We start from the raw sequence: 9,212 nt of genomic DNA, 5'->3' as shown, positions 1-9,212 counted from the left end.
TACAATTATCAATACATATTAGAAAGTTGTCTTGGTCAAATGACCGATCTAAGGTCACTACAATTACAGTTATCAATACATATTAGAATGTTGTCTTGGTCAAATGACCGATTTAAGGTAACTACAATTACAATTATTAATACATATTAGAATGTTGTCTTGGTCAAATGACCGATTTAAGGTAACATCAAATACAATTATCAATACATATAAGAAAGTTGTCTTGGACAAATGACAAATTTAAGGTAACTACAACTACATTTATCAATACATAGTAGAAAGTTTTCTTGGTCAAATGACCGATTTGAGGTAACTACTAATAAAATTATCAATACATATCAAAAAGAAGTTTTGGTCAAATCAACGATTTAAGGAAGAATAAACAAAAATTATTATTCCATATTAAAAAGTTGTCTTTATCAAATGACCGATTTAAGTTAACATAAAATACAATTATCAATATATATTAGAAAGTTGTCTTGGTCAAATGACCGATTTAAGGTAACTACAATTACAATTATGAATACATATTAGAAAGTTGCCTTGGTCAAATGACCGATTTAAGCTAACATCTAATACAATTATCAATACATATTAAAAAGTTGTCTTGGTCAAATGACCGATTTAAGTTAACATCAAATACAATTATCAATACATATTAGAAAGTTGTCTTGGTCAAATGACCGATCTAAGGTCACTACAATTACAGTTATCAATACATATTAGAAAGTTGTCTTGGTCAAATGACCGATTTAAGTTAACATAAAATTCAATTATCAATACATACTAAAAAGTAGTCTTCGTCAAATCATCGATTTAAGGTAACTACTTATACAATTATCATTACGTATTAAAAAGATGTCTTGGTCAAATCACCGATTTAAAGTAATATAAAAAAATTATCAACATATATTTAAAAGTTGTTTTGGTCAAATGACCGATTTACGTTAAACATCTAATACAATTATCAATACATATTAGATAGTTGTCTTGGTCAAATGACCGATTTAAGGTAACTACAATTACAATTATTAATACATATTAGAATGTTGTCTTGGTCAAATGACCGATTTAAGGTAACATCACATACAATTATCAATACATATAAGAAAGTTGTATTGGACAAATGACAAATTTAAGGTAACTACAACTACATTTATCAATACATATTAGAAAGTTGTCTTGGTCAAATGACCGATTTAAGGTAACTACTAATAAAATTATCAATACATATCAAAAAGAAGTTTTGGTCAAATCAACGATTTAAGGTAGCATAAACGAAAATTATCATTCCATATTAAAAAGTTGTCTTTATCAAATGACCGATTTAAGTTAACATAAAATACAATTATCAATATATATTAGAAAGTTGTCTTGGTCAAATGACCGATTTAAGGTAACTACAATAACAATTATGAATACATATTAGAAAGTTTCCTTGGTCAAATGACCGATTTAAGCTAGCATCTAATACAATTATCAATACATATTAAAAGGTTGTCTTGGTCAAATGACCGATTTAAGTTAACATCAAATACAATTATCAATACATATTAGAAAGTTGTCTTGGTCAAATGACCGATCTAAGGTCACTACAATTACAGTTATCAATACATATTAGAAAGTTCTCTTGGTCAAATCAACGATTTAAGGAAGAATAAACAAAAATTATTATTCCATATTAAAAAGTTGTCTTTATCAAATGACCGATTTAAGTTAACATAAAATACGATTATCAATACATATTAGAAAGTTGTCTTGGTCAAATGACCGATTTAAGGGAACATCAAATACAATTATCAATACATACTAAAAAGCTGTCTTCGTCAAATGACCGATTGAAGGTAACTACTTATACAATTATCAATACGTATTAAAAAGATGTCTTGGTCAAATCACCGATTAAAGGTAACATCAAAAAATTATTAACATATATTAAAAAGTTGTTTTGGTCAAATGACCGATTTAAGTTAACATCTAATACAATTGTCAATACATATTAAAAAGTTGTCTTGGTTAAATGACCGATTTAAGGTATATTCAATTACAATAAATAAAACATATTAGAAAGTTGTCTTTGTCAAATGACCGATTTAAGGTAACATCACATACAATTATCAATACATATAAGAAAAATGTCTTGGTCAAAAAACCGATTTAAGGTAACATTGAATATAATTATCAAAAAAATGTCAAATTTACTGTAAAATGTCGAAAAATAAACAATATACAAATAACAGGTTTGCTGTCCTATCATATACAATTATTTTAATAATATAATCAATTTAAGGTAATATCTAATTGAAATATCCAAAAAGTGGTAAAATTTACTAAAAAAGTAATGAAGGTTTGGTGGGTTCAAATTGACTTCAAATACAATTGTCAATACATATTAGAAAGTATCTCGGTCTTATGACTGATTTAAGGTAGCATCAAATACAATTATCAATACATATTAAAAACTTGTCTTGGTCAAATGACCGATTGAAGGTAACCACAAATACAATTATCAATACATATTAAAAAGTTGTCTTGGTCAAATGACCGATTTAAGTTAACATTTAATACAATTATCAATACATATTAGAAAGTTGTCTTCAAATAACCGATTTAAGGTAACATCAAATACATTGATCAATACATATTAAAAAGTTGTCTTGGTAAAATGACCGATTTGAAGGTAACATCAAATACAATTATCAATACATATTAGAAAGGTGTCTTGGTCAAATGACCGATTTAAGGGAACATCAAATACAATTATCAATACATACTTAAAAGCTGACTTCGTCAAATGACCGATTTAAGGTAACTACTTATACAATTATCAATACATATTAAAAAGATGTCTCGGTCAAATCACCGATTTAAGGTAACATCAAAAAATTATCAACATATATTAAAAAGTTGTTTTGGTCAAATGACCGATTTAAGTTAACATCTAAAACAATTAACAATACATATTAGAAAGTTGTCTTGGTCAAGTGACCGATTTAAGGTAACTACAATTACAATTAATAATACATATTAGAAAGTTGTCTTGGTCAAATGACTGATTTAAGGTATCATCAAATACAATTATCAATACATATAAGAAAGTTGTCTTGGACAAATGACCAATTTAAGGTAACTACAACTACAATTATCAATACATATTAGAAAGTTGTCTTGGTCAAATGACCGATTTAAGGTAACTACTAATAAAATTATCAATACATATCAAAAAGTAGTTTTGGTCAAATCACCGATTTAAGGTAGCATAAAAAAGTAGTTTTGGTCAAATCACCGATTTAAGGTAGCATAAAAAAAATCATCATTACATATTAAAAAGTTGTCTTGGTCAAATGACCGATTTAAGTTAACATCAAAAACAGTTATCAATATATATTAGAAAGTTGTCTTGGTCAAATGACCGATTAAAGGTAACTACAATTACAATTATCAATACATATTAGAAAGTTGCCTTGGTCAAATGACCGATTTAAGGTAACATCAAATACAATTATCAATACATATCAGAAAATTGTCTTGGTCGAATAACCGATTTAAGGTATTATCAAATACAAGTATAAAAAAATGTCAAATTTACAGTAAAATGTCGAGAAATAAACAATATACAAATAACAGGTTTGCAGTTGTATTATATACAATTATTTTAAGAATAAAATCAATTTAAGGTTACATTTAAATGAAATATCCAAAACGTGGTAGAATTTACTAAAAAGGTATTATATTTCTATAATGAAGGTTTGGTTGGTTCAAATTGACTTCAAATACAATTGTCAATACATATTAGAAAGTATCTCGGTCTAATGACTGATTTAAGGTAGCATCAACTACAATTATCAATACATATTAAAAACTTGTCTTGGTCAAATGACCGATTGAAGGTAACCACAAATACAATTATCATTAAATATTAGAAAGTTGTCTTGGTCAAATGACCGATTTAAGGGAACATCAAATACAATTATCAATACATATTAGAAAGTTGTCTTGGTCAAATGACCGATTTAAGGGAACATCAAATACAATTATCAAAAAAATGTCAAATTTACTGTAAAATGTCGACAAATAAACAATATACAAATAACAGGTTTGCTGTCCTATCATATACAATTATTTTAATAATATAATCAATTTAAGGTAATATCTAATTGAAATATCCAAAAAGTGGTAAAATTTACTAAAAAAGTAATGAAGGTTTGGTGGGTTCAAATTGACTTCAAATACAATTGTCAATACATATTAGAAAGTATCTCGGTCTAATGACTGATTTAAGGTAGCATCAGATACAATTATCAATACATATTAAAAACTTGTCTTGGTCAAATGGCCGATTGAAGGTAACCACAAATACAATTATCAATACATATTAAAAAGTTGTCTTGGTCAAATGACCGATTTAAGTTAACATCTAATACAATGATCAATACATATAAGAAAGTTGTCTTCAAATAACCGATTTAAGGTAACATCAAATACATTTATCAATACATATTAAAAAGTTGTCTTGGTAAAATGACCGATTTGAAGGTAACATCTAATACAATTATCAATACATATTAGAAAGTTGTCTTCAAATGACCGATTTAAGGTAACATCAAATATAATTATCAATACACACATACATATTAAAAAGTTGTCTTGGTCAAAAGACCGATTTAAGGTAACTTCAAATACATTTATCAATACATATTAGAAAGTTGTCTTGGTCAAATGACTGATTTAAGGGAACATCAAATACAATTATCAATACATACTTAAAAGCTGACTTCGTCAAATGAACGATTTAAGGTAACTACTTATACAATTATCAATACATATTAAAAAGATGTCTCGGTCAAATCACCGATTTAAGGTAACATCAAAAAATTATCAACATATATTAAAAAGTTGTTTTGGTCAAATGACCGATTTAAGTTTACATCTAATACAATTAACAATACATATTAAAAAATTGTCTTGGTCAAGTGACCGATTTAAGGTAACTACAATTACAATTAATAATACATATTACAAAGTTGTCTTGGTCAAATGACCGATTTAAGGTATCATCAAATACAATTATCAATACATATAAGAAAGTTGTCTTGGACAAATGACCAATTTAAGGTAACTACAACTACAATTATCAATACATATTGAAAAGTTGTCTTGGTCAAATGACCGATTTAAGGTAACTACTAATAAAATTATCAATACATATCAAAAAGTAGTTTTGGTCAAAACACCGATTTAAAATAGCATAAAAAAAGTAGTTTTGGTCAAATCACTGATTTAAGGTAGCATAAAAAAAATCATCATTACATATTAAAAAGTTGTCTTGGTCAAATGACCGATTTAAGTTAACATCAAAAACAGTTATCAATATATATTAGAAAGTTGTCTTGGTCAAATGACCGATTAAAGGTAACTACAATTACAATTATCAATACATATTAGAAAGTTGCCTTGGTCAAATGACCGATTTAAGGTAACATCAAATACAATTATCAATACATATCAGAAAATTGTTTTGGTCGAATAACCGATTTAAGGTATTATCAAATACAAGTATAAAAAAATGTCAAATTTACAGTAAAATGTCGAGAAATAAACAATATACAAATAACAGGTTTGCAGTTGTATTATATACAATTATTTTAAGAATATAATCAATTTAAGGTTACATCTAAATGAAATATCCAAAACGTGGTAAAATGTACTAAAAAGGTATTATATTTCTATAATGAAGGTTTGGTTGGTTCAAATTGACTTCAAATACAATTGTCAATACATATTAGAAAGTATCTAGGTCAAATGACCGATTGAAGGTAACCACAAATACAATTATCATTACATATTAAAAAGTTGTCTTGGTCAAATGACCGATTTAAGGGAACATCAAATACAATTATCAATACATATTAGAAAGTTGTGTTGGTCAAATGACCGATTTAAGGGAACATCAAATACAATTATCAATACATATTAAAAAGTTGTCTTGGTCAAATGACCGATTTAAGTTAACATCTAATACAATGATCAATACATATAAGAAAGTTGTCTTCAAATAACTGATTTAAGGTAACATCAAATACATTTATCAATACATATTAAAAAGTTGTCTTGGTAAAATGACCGATTTGAAGGTAACATCTAATACAATTATCAATACATATTAGAAAGTTGTCTTCAAATGACCGATTTAAGGTAACATCAAATATAATTATCAATACACACATACATATTAAAAAGTTGTCTTGGTCAAAAGACCGATTTAAGGTAACTTCAAATACATTTATCAATACATATTAGAAAGTTGTCTTGGTCAAATGACTGATTTAAGGGAACATCAAATACAATTATCAATACATACTTAAAAGCTGACTTCGTCAAATGAACGATTTAAGGTAACTACTTATACAATTATCAATACATATTAAAAAGATGTCTCGGTCAAATCACCGATTTAAGGTAACATCAAAAAATTATCAACATATATTAAAAAATTGTCTTGGTCAAGTGACCGATTTAAGGTAACTACAATTACAATTAATAATACATATTACAAAGTTGTCTTGGTCAAATGACCGATTTAAGGTATCATCAAATACAATTATCAATACATATAAGAAAGTTGTCTTGGACAAATGACCAATTTAAGGTAACTACAACTACAATTATCAATACATATTGAAAAGTTGTCTTGGTCAAATGACCGATTTAAGGTAACTACTAATAAAATTATCAATACATATCAAAAAGTAGTTTTGGTCAAAACACCGATTTAAAATAGCATAAAAAAAGTAGTTTTGGTCAAATCACTGATTTAAGGTAGCATAAAAAAAATCATCATTACATATTAAAAAGTTGTCTTGGTCAAATGACCGATTTAAGTTAACATCAAAAACAGTTATCAATATATATTAGAAAGTTGTCTTGGTCAAATGACCGATTAAAGGTAACTACAATTACAATTATCAATACATATTAGAAAGTTGCCTTGGTCAAATGACCGATTTAAGGTAACATCAAATACAATTATCAATACATATCAGAAAATTGTTTTGGTCGAATAACCGATTTAAGGTATTATCAAATACAAGTATAAAAAAATGTCAAATTTACAGTAAAATGTCGAGAAATAAACAATATACAAATAACAGGTTTGCAGTTGTATTATATACAATTATTTTAAGAATATAATCAATTTAAGGTTACATCTAAATGAAATATCCAAAACGTGGTAAAATGTACTAAAAAGGTATTATATTTCTATAATGAAGGTTTGGTTGGTTCAAATTGACTTCAAATACAATTGTCAATACATATTAGAAAGTATCTAGGTCAAATGACCGATTGAAGGTAACCACAAATACAATTATCATTACATATTAAAAAGTTGTCTTGGTCAAATGACCGATTTAAGGGAACATCAAATACAATTATCAATACATATTAGAAAGTTGTGTTGGTCAAATGACCGATTTAAGGGAACATCAAATACAATTATCAATACATACTAAAAAGCTGTCTTCGTCAAATGACCGATTGAAGGTAACTACTTATACAATTATCAATACGTATTAAAAAGATGTATTGGTCAAATCACCGATTAAAGGTAACATCAAAAAATTATCAACATATATTAAAAAGTTGTTTTGGTCAAATGACCGATTTAAGTTAACATCTAATACAATTATCAATACATATTAGAAAGTTGTCTTGGTTAAATGACCGATTTAAGGTATATTCAATTACAATTAATAAAACATATTAGAAAGTTGTCTTTGTCAAATGACCGATTTAAGGTAACATCACATACAATTATCAATACATATAAGAAAAATGTCTTGGTCAAAAAACCGATTTAAGGTAACATTGAATATAATTATCAAAAAAATGTCAAATTTACTGTAAAATGTCGACAAATAAACAATATACAAATAACAGATTTGCTGTCCTATCATATACAATTATTTTAATAATATAATCAATTTAAGGTAATATCTAATTGAAATATCCAAAAAGTGGTAAAATTTACTAAAAAAGTAATGAAGGTTTGGTGGGTTCAAATTGACTTCAAATACTATGGTCAATACATATTAGAAAGTATCTCGGTCTAATGACTGATTTAAGGTAGCATCAAATACAATTATCAATACATATTAGAAACTTGTCTTGGTCAAATGACCGATTGAAGGTAACCACAAATACAATTATCAATACATATTAAAAAATTGTCTTGGTCAAATGACCGATTTAAGTTAACATCTAATACAATTATCAATACATATTAGAAAGTTGTCTTCAAATAACCGATTTAAGGTAACATCAAATACATTTATCAAAACATATTAAAAAGTTGTCTTGGTAAAATGACCGATTTGAAGGTAACATCAAATACAATGATCAATACATATTAGAAAGGTGTCTTGGTCAAATGACCGATTTAAGGGAACATCAAATACAATTATCAATACATACTAAAAAGCTGTCTTCGTGAAATGACCGATTGAAGGTAACTATTTATACAATTATCAATACATATTAAAAAGATGTCTTGGTCAAATCACCGATTAAAGGTAACATCAAAAAATTATCAACATATATTAAAAACTTGTCTTGGTCAAATGACCGATTGAAGGTAACCACAAATACAATTATCAATACATATTAAAAAGTTGTCTTGGTCAAATGACCGATTTAAGTTAACATCTAATACAATTATCAATACATATTAGAAAGTTGTCTTCAAATGACTGATTTAAGGTAACTACTAATAAAATTATCAATACATATCAAAAAGAAGTTTTGGTCAAATCAACTATTTAAGGTAGCATAAACAAAAATTATCATTCCATATTAAAAAGTTGTCTTTATCAAATGACCGATTAAGTTAACATAAAATACAATTATCAATATATATTAGAAAGTTGTCTTGGTCAAATGACCGATTTGAGGTAACTACAATTACAATTATCAATACATATTAGAAAGCTGCCTTGGTCAAATGACCGATTTAAGCTAACATCTAATACAATTATCAATACATATTAAAAAGTTGTCTTGGTCAAAAGACCGATTTAAGGTAACATCAAATACAACTATCAATACATATTAGAAAGTTGTCTTGGTCAAATGACCGATTTAAGGGAACATCAAATACAATTATCAATACATACTTAAAAGCCGTCTTCGTCAAATGACCGATTTAAGGTAACTAC

This window comes from Mytilus trossulus, chromosome 5, assembly GCF_036588685.1.
Source record: "Mytilus trossulus isolate FHL-02 chromosome 5, PNRI_Mtr1.1.1.hap1, whole genome shotgun sequence".
Lineage (NCBI taxonomy): Eukaryota > Metazoa > Mollusca > Bivalvia > Mytilida > Mytilidae > Mytilus > Mytilus trossulus.
This window is presented reverse-complemented; position numbering follows the sequence as displayed.